A 14782-nucleotide genomic window follows, 5' to 3' on the forward strand; every position below is an offset into this window, starting at 1 on the left:
AACCAAACTCCAGGTAGTGAAACGAGCACACCAGTATGGGAGTTGTGCATGTGGACAGTTTCAAGCAGCAGCTCTTTGTGGACACTTGGAGACAGCGCTGTGAAAAAATTTCCTACGAAGCGGGATTGGGCCAAAGTTGAAAGACCTTCCAAAACCAAGCCTAAAGAACTTAGCCAAACAATGAATGTTGCAATAAGCTCCTGCAGCCAAGGTGCTTCTATGACACAACTTCCGAACAGGTTGCTACATTCTGCACACTACAAAATACAAATGAATTCCAGGCTGAATACTCACTCCAGAAGGATGAAATGCATGTGTTTCTCTCTGAAAGAACACACAGCCACTACGCTTTTCCTTGCTCCTTCAAAGTCTTTGTAGATACGTGTCTTTTCACTGCTGCAGTACGTTGTGGGATGCATTGTTTCAATCTCTCGCAAGCCTCACGTTGTTTCTTAGACAATGTGGAAAAACAAGGAGTATGTGTCCCAAATCTCTTGTAATCCATAAAAACGCATACTGCATCACTCTTGCTCAAACACGCTCTTTCTCCTAATGTGTTGAGAACTTTCAAGAAACCAGAAAAGAAGGGCATTTTGCAGTGAAATTCAGACGGGTATGTACAATAGGACATTTCTATTGTTTGCAGAGTTCAAAAGCATGATTGACTTCATGTTCTCGATGAAACCCTTACTTTTCCAAGTGATCTGAAGTAGGACTTTCACAAAAAGATGTGTTTGCGTGTCTGTGGTGAAAGGAGCTCTAAGTTGTGTATTCAGTGCTAGAGAGTGACACACTCTACATAGGCTACACAGCGTTTGGAGACCACCAACATGCTTCAAACTGAAACTGCTACAAGCTGTGTGTAGCATGCAGAAAGAAGGCTTGTCATTTCAAAGAAAGAAGAGGAAACCAAACTCCAGGTAGTGAAACGAGCACACCAGTATGGGAGTTGTGCATGTGGACAGTTTCAAGCAGCAGCTCTTTGTGGACACTTGGAAACAGCGCTGTGAAAAAATTTCCTACGAAGCGGGATTGGGCCAAAGTTGAAAGACCTTCCAAAACCAAGCCTAAAGAACTTAGCCAAACAATGAATGTTGCAATAAGCTCCTGCAGCCAAGGTGCTTCTATGACAAAACTCCAGAACAGGTAGCTGCATTCTGCACAGTACAAAATACAAATGAATTCCAGGCTGAATACTCACTCCAGAAGGATGAAATGCATGTGTTTCTCTCTGAAAGAACACTCAGCCACTAGGCTTTTCCTTGCTTCTTCAAAGTCTTTGTAGATACGTGTCTTTTCACTGCTGCAATACGTTTTGGGATGCATTGTTTCAATCTCTCGCAAGCCTCACGTTGTTTCTTAGACAATGTGGAAAAACAAGGAGTATGTGTCCCAAATCTCTTGTAATCCATAAAAACGCAAACTGCATCACTCTTGCTCAAACACGCTCTTTCTCCTAATGGGTTGAGAACATTCAAGAAACCAGAAAAGAAGGACATTTTGCAGTGAAATTCAGACAGGTATGTACAACAGGACATTTCTATTGTTTGCAGAGTTCAAAAGCATGATTGACTTCATGTTCTCGATGAAACCCTTACTTTTCCAAGTGATCTGAAGTACGACTTTCACAAAAAGATGTGTTTGCGAGTCTGTGGTGAAAGGCGCTCTAAGTTGTGTATTCAGTGCTGGAGAGTGACACACTCTACATAGGTTACACAGTGTTTAGAGAGCACGAACATACTTCAAACTGAAACTGCTACAAGCTGTGTGTAGCATGCAGAAAGAAAGCTTGTTATTTCAAAGAAAGAAGAGGAAACCAAACTCCAGGTAGTGAAACGAGCACACCAGTATGGGAGTTGTGCATGTGGACAGTTTCAAGCAGCAGCTCTTTGTGGACACTTGGAGACAGCGCTGTAAAAAAATTTCCTATGAAGCGGGATTGGGCCAAAGATGAAAGACCTTCCAAAACCAACCCTAAAGAACTTAGCCAAACAATGAATGTTGCAATAAGCTCCTGCAGCCAAGGTGCTTCTATGACACAACTTCCGAACAGGTTGCTACATTCTGCACAGTACAAAATACAAATGAATTCCAGGCTGAATACTCACTCCAGAAGGATGAAATGCATGTGTTTCTCTCTGAAAGAACACACAGCCACTACGCTTTTCCTTGTTCCTTCAAAGTCTTTGTAGATACGTGTCTTTTCACTGCTGCAGTACGTTTTGGGATGCATTGTTTCAATCTCTGCAAGCCTCACGTTGTTTCTTAGACAATGTGGAAAAACAAGGAGTATGTGTCCCAAATCTCTTGTAATCCATAAAAACGCAAACTGCATCACTCTTGCTCAAACACGCTCTTTTCCTAATGGGTTGAGAACTTTCAAGAAACCAGAAAAGAAGGGCATTTTGCAGTGAAATTCAGACGGGTATGTACAACAGGACATTTCTATTGTTTGCAGAGTTCAAAAGCATGATTGACTTCATGTTCTCGATGAAACCCTTACTTTTCCAAGTGATCTGAAGTACGACTTTCACAAAAAGATGTGTTTGCGAGTCTGTGGTGAAAGGCGCTCTAAGTTGTGTATTCAGTGCTGGAGAGTGACACACTCTACATAGGTTACACAGCGTTTGGAGAGCACGAACATGCTTCAAACTGAAACTGCTACAAGCTGTGTGTAGCATGCAGAAAGAAAGCCTGTCATTTCAAAGAAGGAAGAGGAAACCAAACTCCAGGTAGTGAAACGAGCACACCAGTATGGGAGTTGTGCATGTGGACAGTTTCAAGCAGCAGCTCTTTGTGGACACTTGGAGACAGCGCTGTAAAAAAATTTCCTATGAAGCGGGATTGGGCCAAAGATGAAAGACCTTCCAAAACCAACCCTAAAGAACTTAGCCAAACAATGAAAGTTGCAATAAGCTCCTGCAGCCAAGGTGCTTCTATGACACAACTTCCGAACAGGTTGCTACATTCTGCACAGTACAAAATACAAATGAATTCCAGGCTGAATACTCACTCCAGAAGGATGAAATGCATGTGTTTCTCTCTGAAAGAACACACAGCCACTACGCTTTTCCTTGCTCCTTCAAAGTCTTTGTAGATACGTGTCTTTTCACTGCTGCAGTACGTTGTGGGATGCATTGTTTCAATCTCTCGCAAGCCTCACGTTGTTTCTTAGACAATGTGGAAAAACAAGGAGTATGTGTCCCAAATCTCTTGTAATCCATAAAAACGCATACTGCATCACTCTTGCTCAAACACGCTCTTTCTCCTAATGTGTTGAGAACTTTCAAGAAACCAGAAAAGAAGGGCATTTTGCAGTGAAATTCAGACGGGTATGTACAATAGGACATTTCTATTGTTTGCAGAGTTCAAAAGCATGATTGACTTCATGTTCTCGATGAAACCCTTACTTTTCCAAGTGATCTGAAGTAGGACTTTCACAAAAAGATGTGTTTGCGTGTCTGTGGTGAAAGGAGCTCTAAGTTGTGTATTCAGTGCTAGAGAGTGACACACTCTACATAGGCTACACAGCGTTTGGAGACCACCAACATGCTTCAAACTGAAACTGCTACAAGCTGTGTGTAGCATGCAGAAAGAAGGCTTGTCATTTCAAAGAAAGAAGAGGAAACCAAACTCCAGGTAGTGAAACGAGCACACCAGTATGGGAGTTGTGCATGTGGACAGTTTCAAGCAGCAGCTCTTTGTGGACACTTGGAAACAGCGCTGTGAAAAAATTTCCTACGAAGCGGGATTGGGCCAAAGTTGAAAGACCTTCCAAAACCAAGCCTAAAGAACTTAGCCAAACAATGAATGTTGCAATAAGCTCCTGCAGCCAAGGTGCTTCTATGACAAAACTCCAGAACAGGTAGCTGCATTCTGCACAGTACAAAATACAAATGAATTCCAGGCTGAATACTCACTCCAGAAGGATGAAATGCATGTGTTTCTCTCTGAAAGAACACTCAGCCACTAGGCTTTTCCTTGCTTCTTCAAAGTCTTTGTAGATACGTGTCTTTTCACTGCTGCAATACGTTTTGGGATGCATTGTTTCAATCTCTCGCAAGCCTCACGTTGTTTCTTAGACAATGTGGAAAAACAAGGAGTATGTGTCCCAAATCTCTTGTAATCCATAAAAACGCAAACTCATCACTCTTGCTCAAACACGCTCTTTCTCCTAATGGGTTGAGAACATTCAAGAAACCAGAAAAGAAGGACATTTTGCAGTGAAATTCAGACAGGTATGTACAACAGGACATTTCTATTGTTTGCAGAGTTCAAAAGCATGATTGACTTCATGTTCTCGATGAAACCCTTACTTTTCCAAGTGATCTGAAGTACGACTTTCACAAAAAGATGTGTTTGCGAGTCTGTGGTGAAAGGCGCTCTAAGTTGTGTATTCAGTGCTGGAGAGTGACACACTCTACATAGGTTACACAGTGTTTAGAGAGCACGAACATACTTCAAACTGAAACTGCTACAAGCTGTGTGTAGCATGCAGAAAGAAAGCTTGTTATTTCAAAGAAGGAAGAGGAAACCAAACTCCAGGTAGTGAAACGAGCACACCAGTATGGGAGTTGTGCATGTGGACAGTTTCAAGCAGCAGCTCTTTGTGGACACTTGGAGACAGCGCTGTAAAAAAATTTCCTATGAAGCGGGATTGGGCCAAAGATGAAAGACCTTCCAAAACCAACCCTAAAGAACTTAGCCAAACAATGAATGTTGCAATAAGCTCCTGCAGCCAAGGTGCTTCTATGACACAACTTCCGAACAGGTTGCTACATTCTGCACACTACAAAATACAAATGAATTCCAGGCTGAATACTCACTCCAGAAGGATGAAATGCATGTGTTTCTCTCTGAAAGAACACACAGCCACTACGCTTTTCCTTGTTCCTTCAAAGTCTTTGTAGATACGTGTCTTTTCACTGCTGCAGTACGTTTTGGGATGCATTGTTTCAATCTCTGCAAGCCTCACGTTGTTTCTTAGACAATGTGGAAAAACAAGGAGTATGTGTCCCAAATCTCTTGTAATCCATAAAAACGCAAACTGCATCACTCTTGCTCAAACACGCTCTTTTCCTAATGGGTTGAGAACTTTCAAGAAACCAGAAAAGAAGGGCATTTTGCAGTGAAATTCAGACGGGTATGTACAACAGGACATTTCTATTGTTTGCAGAGTTCAAAAGCATGATTGACTTCATGTTCTCGATGAAACCCTTACTTTTCCAAGTGATCTGAAGTACGACTTTCACAAAAAGATGTGTTTGCGAGTCTGTGGTGAAAGGCGCTCTAAGTTGTGTATTCAGTGCTGGAGAGTGACACACTCTACATAGGTTACACAGCGTTTGGAGAGCACGAACATGCTTCAAACTGAAACTGCTACAAGCTGTGTGTAGCATGCAGAAAGAAAGCCTGTCATTTCAAAGAAGGAAGAGGAAACCAAACTCCAGGTAGTGAAACGAGCACACCAGTATGGGAGTTGTGCATGTGGACAGTTTCAAGCAGCAGCTCTTTGTGGACACTTGGAGACAGCGCTGTAAAAAAATTTCCTATGAAGCGGGATTGGGCCAAAGATGAAAGACCTTCCAAAACCAACCCTAAAGAACTTAGCCAAACAATGAATGTTGCAATAAGCTCCTGCAGCCAAGGTGCTTCTATGACACAACTTCCGAACAGGTTGCTACATTCTGCACAGTACAAAATACAAATGAATTCCAGGCTGAATACTCACTCCAGAAGGATGAAATGCATGTGTTTCTCTCTGAACGAACACTCAGCCACTAGGCTTTTGCTTGCTCCTTCAAAGTCTTTGTAGAAACGTGTGTTTTCACGGCTGGAATACGTTTGGGATGCATTGTTTCAATGTCTGCAAGCCTCACGTTGTTTCTTAGACAATGTGGAAAAACAAGGAGTATGTGTCCCAAATCTCTTGTAATCCATAAAAACGCAAACTGCATCACTCTTGCTCAAACACGCTCTTTCTCCTAATGTGTTGAGAACTTTCAAGAAACCAAAAAAGAAGGGCATTTTGTACTGAAATTCAGACAGGTAAGTACAATAGGACATTTCTATTGTTTGCAGAGTTCAAAAGCATGATTGACTTCATGTTCTCGATGAAAGCTTACTTTTCCAAGTGATCTGAAGTAGGACTTTCACAAAAAGATGTGTTTGCGTGTCTGTGGTGAAAGGAGCTCTAAGTTGTGTATTCAGTGCTAGAGAGTGACACACTCTACATAGGCTACAGAGCGTTTGGAGAGCACGAACATGCTTCAAACTGAAACTGCTACAAGCTGTATGTAGCATGCAGAAAGAAGGCTTGTCATTTCAAAGAAAGAAGAGGAAACCAAACTCCAGGTAGTGAAACGAGCACACCAGTATGGGAGATGTGCATGTGGACAGTTTCAAGCAGCAGCTCTTTGTGGACACTTGGAGACAGCGCTGTGAAAAAATTTCCTACGAAGCGGGATTGGGCCAAAGTTGAAAGACCTTCCAAAACCAACCCTAAACAACTTAGCCAAACAATGAATGTGGCAATAAGCTCCTGCAGCCAAGGTGCTTCTATGACACAACTTCCGAACAGGTTGCTACATTCTGCACACTACAAAATACAAATGAATTCCAGGCTGAATACTCACTCCAGAAGGATGAAATGCATGTGTTTCTCTCTGAAAGAACACACAGCCACTACGCTTTTCCTTGCTCCTTCAAAGTCTTTGTAGATACGTGTCTTTTCACTGCTGCAGTACGTTTTGGGATGCATTGTTTCAATCTCTCGCAAGCCTCACGTTGTTTCTTAGACAATGTGGAAAAACAAGGAGTATGTGTCCCAAATCTCTTGTAATCCATAAAAACGCATACTGCATCACTCTTGCTCAACACGCTCTTTCTCCTAATGTGTTGAGAACTTTCAAGAAACCAGAAAAGAAGGGCATTTTGCAGTGAAATTCAGACGGGTATGTACAATAGGACATTTCTATTGTTTGCAGAGTTCAAAAGCATGATTGACTTCATGTTCTCGATGAAACCCTTACTTTTCCAAGTGATCTGAAGTAGGACTTTCACAAAAAGATGTGTTTGCGTGTCTGTGGTGAAAGGAGCTCTAAGTTGTGTATTCAGTGCTAGAGAGTGACACACTCTACATAGGCTACACAGCGTTTGGAGAGCACGAACATGCTTCAAACTGAAACTGCTACAAGCTGTATGTAGCATGCAGAAAGAAGGCTTGTCATTTCAAAGAAGGAAGAGGAAACCAAACTCCAGGTAGTGAAACGAGCACACCAGTATGGGAGTTGTGCATGTGGACAGTTTCAAGCAGCAGCTCTTTGTGGACACTTGGAGACAGCGCTGTGAAAAAATTTCCTACGAAGCGGGATTGGGCCAAAGTTGAAAGACCTTCCAAAACCAAGCCTAAAGAACTTAGCCAAACAATGAATGTTGCAATAAGCTCCTGCAGCCAAGGTGCTTCTATGACACAACTTCCGAACAGGTTGCTACATTCTGCACACTACAAAATACAAATGAATTCCAGGCTGAATACTCACTCCAGAAGGATGAAATGCATGTGTTTCTCTCTGAAAGAACACACAGCCACTACGCTTTTCCTTGCTCCTTCAAAGTCTTTGTAGATACGTGTCTTTTCACTGCTGCAGTACGTTGTGGGATGCATTGTTTCAATCTCTCGCAAGCCTCACGTTGTTTCTTAGACAATGTGGAAAAACAAGGAGTATGTGTCCCAAATCTCTTGTAATCCATAAAAACGCATACTGCATCACTCTTGCTCAAACACGCTCTTTCTCCTAATGTGTTGAGAACTTTCAAGAAACCAGAAAAGAAGGGCATTTTGCAGTGAAATTCAGACGGGTATGTACAATAGGACATTTCTATTGTTTGCAGAGTTCAAAAGCATGATTGACTTCATGTTCTCGATGAAACCCTTACTTTTCCAAGTGATCTGAAGTAGGACTTTCACAAAAAGATGTGTTTGCGTGTCTGTGGTGAAAGGAGCTCTAAGTTGTGTATTCAGTGCTAGAGAGTGACACACTCTACATAGGCTACACAGCGTTTGGAGACCACCAACATGCTTCAAACTGAAACTGCTACAAGCTGTGTGTAGCATGCAGAAAGAAGGCTTGTCATTTCAAAGAAAGAAGAGGAAACCAAACTCCAGGTAGTGAAACGAGCACACCAGTATGGGAGTTGTGCATGTGGACAGTTTCAAGCAGCAGCTCTTTGTGGACACTTGGAAACAGCGCTGTGAAAAAATTTCCTACGAAGCGGGATTGGGCCAAAGTTGAAAGACCTTCCAAAACCAAGCCTAAAGAACTTAGCCAAACAATGAATGTTGCAATAAGCTCCTGCAGCCAAGGTGCTTCTATGACAAAACTCCAGAACAGGTAGCTGCATTCTGCACAGTACAAAATACAAATGAATTCCAGGCTGAATACTCACTCCAGAAGGATGAAATGCATGTGTTTCTCTCTGAAAGAACACTCAGCCACTAGGCTTTTCCTTGCTTCTTCAAAGTCTTTGTAGATACGTGTCTTTTCACTGCTGCAATACGTTTTGGGATGCATTGTTTCAATCTCTCGCAAGCCTCACGTTGTTTCTTAGACAATGTGGAAAAACAAGGAGTATGTGTCCCAAATCTCTTGTAATCCATAAAAACGCAAACTCATCACTCTTGCTCAAACACGCTCTTTCTCCTAATGGGTTGAGAACATTCAAGAAACCAGAAAAGAAGGACATTTTGCAGTGAAATTCAGACAGGTATGTACAACAGGACATTTCTATTGTTTGCAGAGTTCAAAAGCATGATTGACTTCATGTTCTCGATGAAACCCTTACTTTTCCAAGTGATCTGAAGTACGACTTTCACAAAAAGATGTGTTTGCGAGTCTGTGGTGAAAGGCGCTCTAAGTTGTGTATTCAGTGCTGGAGAGTGACACACTCTACATAGGTTACACAGTGTTTAGAGAGCACGAACATACTTCAAACTGAAACTGCTACAAGCTGTGTGTAGCATGCAGAAAGAAAGCTTGTTATTTCAAAGAAAGAAGAGGAAACCAAACTCCAGGTAGTGAAACGAGCACACCAGTATGGGAGTTGTGCATGTGGACAGTTTCAAGCAGCAGCTCTTTGTGGACACTTGGAGACAGCGCTGTGAAAAAATTTCCTATGAAGCGGGATTGGGCCAAAGATGAAAGACCTTCCAAAACCAACCCTAAAGAACTTAGCCAAACAATGAATGTTGCAATAAGCTCCTGCAGCCAAGGTGCTTCTATGACACAACTTCCGAACAGGTTGCTACATTCTGCACAGTACAAAATACAAATGAATTCCAGGCTGAATACTCACTCCAGAAGGATGAAATGCATGTGTTTCTCTCTGAAAGAACACACAGCCACTACGCTTTTCCTTGTTCCTTCAAAGTCTTTGTAGATACGTGTCTTTTCACTGCTGCAGTACGTTTTGGGATGCATTGTTTCAATCTCTGCAAGCCTCACGTTGTTTCTTAGACAATGTGGAAAAACAAGGAGTATGTGTCCCAAATCTCTTGTAATCCATAAAAACGCAAACTGCATCACTCTTGCTCAAACACGCTCTTTTCCTAATGGGTTGAGAACTTTCAAGAAACCAGAAAAGAAGGGCATTTTGCAGTGAAATTCAGACGGGTATGTACAACAGGACATTTCTATTGTTTGCAGAGTTCAAAAGCATGATTGACTTCATGTTCTCGATGAAACCCTTACTTTTCCAAGTGATCTGAAGTACGACTTTCACAAAAAGATGTGTTTGCGAGTCTGTGGTGAAAGGCGCTCTAAGTTGTGTATTCAGTGCTGGAGAGTGACACACTCTACATAGGTTACACAGCGTTTGGAGAGCACGAACATGCTTCAAACTGAAACTGCTACAAGCTGTGTGTAGCATGCAGAAAGAAAGCCTGTCATTTCAAAGAAGGAAGAGGAAACCAAACTCCAGGTAGTGAAACGAGCACACCAGTATGGGAGTTGTGCATGTGGACAGTTTCAAGCAGCAGCTCTTTGTGGACACTTGGAGACAGCGCTGTAAAAAAATTTCCTATGAAGCGGGATTGGGCCAAAGATGAAAGACCTTCCAAAACCAACCCTAAAGAACTTAGCCAAACAATGAAAGTTGCAATAAGCTCCTGCAGCCAAGGTGCTTCTATGACACAACTTCCGAACAGGTTGCTACATTCTGCACAGTACAAAATACAAATGAATTCCAGGCTGAATACTCACTCCAGAAGGATGAAATGCATGTGTTTCTCTCTGAACGAACACTCAGCCACTAGGCTTTTGCTTGCTCCTTCAAAGTCTTTGTAGAAACGTGTGTTTTCACGGCTGGAATACGTTTGGGATGCATTGTTTCAATGTCTGCAAGCCTCACGTTGTTTCTTAGACAATGTGGAAAAACAAGGAGTATGTGTCCCAAATCTCTTGTAATCCATAAAAACGCAAACTGCATCACTCTTGCTCAAACACGCTCTTTCTCCTAATGTGTTGAGAACTTTCAAGAAACCAAAAAAGAAGGGCATTTTGTACTGAAATTCAGACAGGTAAGTACAATAGGACATTTCTATTGTTTGCAGAGTTCAAAAGCATGATTGACTTCATGTTCTCGATGAAAGCTTACTTTTCCAAGTGATCTGAAGTAGGACTTTCACAAAAAGATGTGTTTGCGTGTCTGTGGTGAAAGGAGCTCTAAGTTGTGTATTCAGTGCTAGAGAGTGACACACTCTACATAGGCTACAGAGCGTTTGGAGAGCACGAACATGCTTCAAACTGAAACTGCTACAAGCTGTATGTAGCATGCAGAAAGAAGGCTTGTCATTTCAAAGAAAGAAGAGGAAACCAAACTCCAGATAGTGAAACGAGCACACCAGTATGGGAGATGTGCATGTGGACAGTTTCAAGCAGCAGCTCTTTGTGGACACTTGGAGACAGCGCTGTGAAAAAATTTCCTACGAAGCGGGATTGGGCCAAAGTTGAAAGACCTTCCAAAACCAACCCTAAACAACTTAGCCAAACAATGAATGTTGCAATAAGCTCCTGCAGCCAAGGTGCTTCTATGACACAACTTCCGAACAGGTTGCTACATTCTGCACACTACAAAATACAAATGAATTCCAGGCTGAATACTCACTCCAGAAGGATGAAATGCATGTGTTTCTCTCTGAAAGAACACACAGCCACTACGCTTTTCCTTGCTCCTTCAAAGTCTTTGTAGATACGTGTCTTTTCACTGCTGCAGTACGTTTTGGGATGCATTGTTTCAATCTCTCGCAAGCCTCACGTTGTTTCTTAGACAATGTGGAAAAACAAGGAGTATGTGTCCCAAATCTCTTGTAATCCATAAAAACGCATACTGCATCACTCTTGCTCAACACGCTCTTTCTCCTAATGTGTTGAGAACTTTCAAGAAACCAGAAAAGAAGGGCATTTTGCAGTGAAATTCAGACGGGTATGTACAATAGGACATTTCTATTGTTTGCAGAGTTCAAAAGCATGATTGACTTCATGTTCTCGATGAAACCCTTACTTTTCCAAGTGATCTGAAGTAGGACTTTCACAAAAAGATGTGTTTGCGTGTCTGTGGTGAAAGGAGCTCTAAGTTGTGTATTCAGTGCTAGAGAGTGACACACTCTACATAGGCTACACAGCGTTTGGAGAGCACGAACATGCTTCAAACTGAAACTGCTACAAGCTGTATGTAGCATGCAGAAAGAAGGCTTGTCATTTCAAAGAAGGAAGAGGAAACCAAACTCCAGGTAGTGAAACGAGCACACCAGTATGGGAGTTGTGCATGTGGACAGTTTCAAGCAGCAGCTCTTTGTGGACACTTGGAGACAGCGCTGTGAAAAAATTTCCTACGAAGCGGGATTGGGCCAAAGTTGAAAGACCTTCCAAAACCAAGCCTAAAGAACTTAGCCAAACAATGAATGTTGCAATAAGCTCCTGCAGCCAAGGTGCTTCTATGACACAACTTCCGAACAGGTTGCTACATTCTGCACACTACAAAATACAAATGAATTCCAGGCTGAATACTCACTCCAGAAGGATGAAATGCATGTGTTTCTCTCTGAAAGAACACTCAGCCACTAGGCTTTTCCTTGCTTCTTCAAAGTCTTTGTAGATACGTGTCTTTTCACTGCTGCAATACGTTTTGGGATGCATTGTTTCAATCTCTAGCAAGCCTCACGTTGTTTCTTAGACAATGTGGAAAAACAAGGAGTATGTGTCCCAAATCTCTTGTAATCTATAAAAACGCAAACTGCATCACTCTTGCTCAAACACGCTCTTTCTCCTAATGTGTTGAGAACTTTCAAGAAACCAGAAAAGAAGGGCATTTTGCAGTGAAATTCAGACGGGTATGTACAACAGGACATTTCTATTGTTTGCAGAGTTCAAAAGCATGATTGACTTCATGTTCTCGATGAAACCCTTACTTTTCCAAGTGATCTGAAGTAGGACTTTCACAAAAAGATGTGTTTGCGTGTCTGTGGTGAAAGGAGCTCTAAGTTGTGTATTCAGTGCTAGAGATTGACACACTCTACATAGGCTACACAGCGTTTGGAGACCACCAACATGCTTCAAACTGAAACTGCTACAAGCTGTGTGTAGCATGCAGAAAGAAGGCTTGTCATTTCAAAGAAAGAAGAGGAAACCAAACTCCAGGTAGTGAAACGAGCACACCAGTATGGGAGTTTTGCACGTGGACAGTTTCAAGCAGCAGCTCTTTGTGGACACTTGGAAACAGCGCTGTGAAAAAATTTCCTACGAAGCGGGATTGGGCCAAAGTTGAAAGACCTTCCAAAACCAAGCCTAAAGAACTTAGCCAAACAATGAATGTTGCAATAAGCTCCTGCAGCCAAGGTGCTTCTATGACAAAACTCCCGAACAGGTAGCTGCATTCTGCACAGTACAAAATACAAATGAATTCCAGGCTGAATACTCACTCCAGAAGGATGAAATGCATGTGTTTCTCTCTGAAAGAACACTCAGCAACTAGGCTCTTCCGTGCTTCTTCAAAGTCTTTGTAGATACGTGTCTTTTCACTGCTGCAATACGTTTTGGGATGCATTGTTTCAATCTCTCGCAAGCCTCACGTTGTTTCTTAGACAATGTGGAAAAACAAGGAGTATGTGTCCCAAATCTCTTGTATTCCATAAAAACGCATACTGCATCACTCTTGCTCAAACACGCTCTTTCTCCTAATGTGTTGAGAACTTTCAAGAAACCAGAAAAGAAGGGCATTTTGCAGTGAAATTCAGACGGGTATGTACAATAGGACATTTCTATTGTTTGCAGAGTTCAAAAGCATGATTGACTTCATGTTCTCGATGAAACCCTTACTTTTCCAAGTGATCTGAAGTAGGACTTTCACAAAAAGATGTGTTTGCGTGTCTGTGGTGAAAGGAGCTCTAAGTTGTGTATTCAGTGCTAGAGAGTGACACACTCTACATAGGCTACACAGCGTTTGGAGAGCACGAACATGCTTCAAACTGAAACTGCTACAAGCTGTGTGTAGCATGCAGAAAGAAGGCTTGTCATTTCAAAGAAGGAAGAGGAAACCAAACTCCAGGTAGTGAAACGAGCACACCAGTATGGGAGTTGTGCATGTGGACAGTTTCAAGCAGCAGCTCTTTGTGGACACTTGGAGACAGCGCTGTGAAAAAATTTCCTACGAAGCGGGATTGGGCCAAAGTTGAAAGACCTTCCAAAACCAACCCTAAAGAACTTAGCCAAACAATGAATGTTGCAATAAGCTCCTGCAGCGAAGGTGCTTCTATGACACAACTTCCGAACAGGTTGCTACATTCTGCACACTACAAAATACAAATGAATTCCAGGCTGAATACTCACTCCAGAAGGATGAAATGCATGTGTTTCTCTCTGAAAGAACACTCAGGCACTAGGCTTTTCCTTGCTCCTTCAAAGTCTTTGTAAATACGTGTCTTTTCACTGCTGCAGTACGTTTTGGGATGCATTGTTTCAATCTCTAGCAAGCCTCACGTTGTTTCTTAGACAATGTGGAAAAACAAGGAGTATGTGTCCCAAATCTCTTGTAATCCATAAAAACGCAAACTGCATCACTCTTGCTCAAACACGCTCTTTCTCCTAATGTGTTGAGAACTTTCAAGAAACCAGAAAAGAAGGGCATTTTGCAGTGAAATTCAGACGGGTATGTACAACAGGACATTTCTATTGTTTGCAGAGTTCAAAAGCATGATTGACTTCATGTTCTCGATGAAACCCTTACTTTTCCAAGTGATCTGAAGTAGGACTTTCACAAAAAGATGTGTTTGCGAGTCTGTGGTGAAAGGCGCTCTAAGTTGTGTATTCAGTGCTGGAGAGTGACACACTCTACATAGGTTACACAGCGTTTGGAGAGCACGAACGTGCTTCAAACTGAAACTGCTACGAGCTGTGTGTAGCATGCAGAAAGAAAGCCTGTCATTTCAAAGAAGGAAGAGGAAACCAAACTCCAGGTAGTGAAACGAGCACACCAGTATGGGAGTTGTGCACGTGGACAGTTTCAAGCAGCAGCTCTTTCTGGACACTTGGAAACAGCGCTGTGAAAAAATTTCCTACGAAGCGGGATTGGGCCAAAGTTGAAAGACCTTCCAAAACCAAGCCTAAAGAACTTAGCCAAACAATGAATGTTGCAATAAGCTCCTGCAGCCAAGGTGCTTCTATGACAAAACTCCCGAACAGGTAGCTGCATTCTGCACAGTACAAAATACAAATGAATTCCAGGCTGA

This window comes from Miniopterus schreibersii (genome assembly GCF_964146895.1).
Source record: "Miniopterus schreibersii genome assembly, chromosome: 12".
NCBI classification, from domain to species: domain Eukaryota; kingdom Metazoa; phylum Chordata; class Mammalia; order Chiroptera; family Miniopteridae; genus Miniopterus; species Miniopterus schreibersii.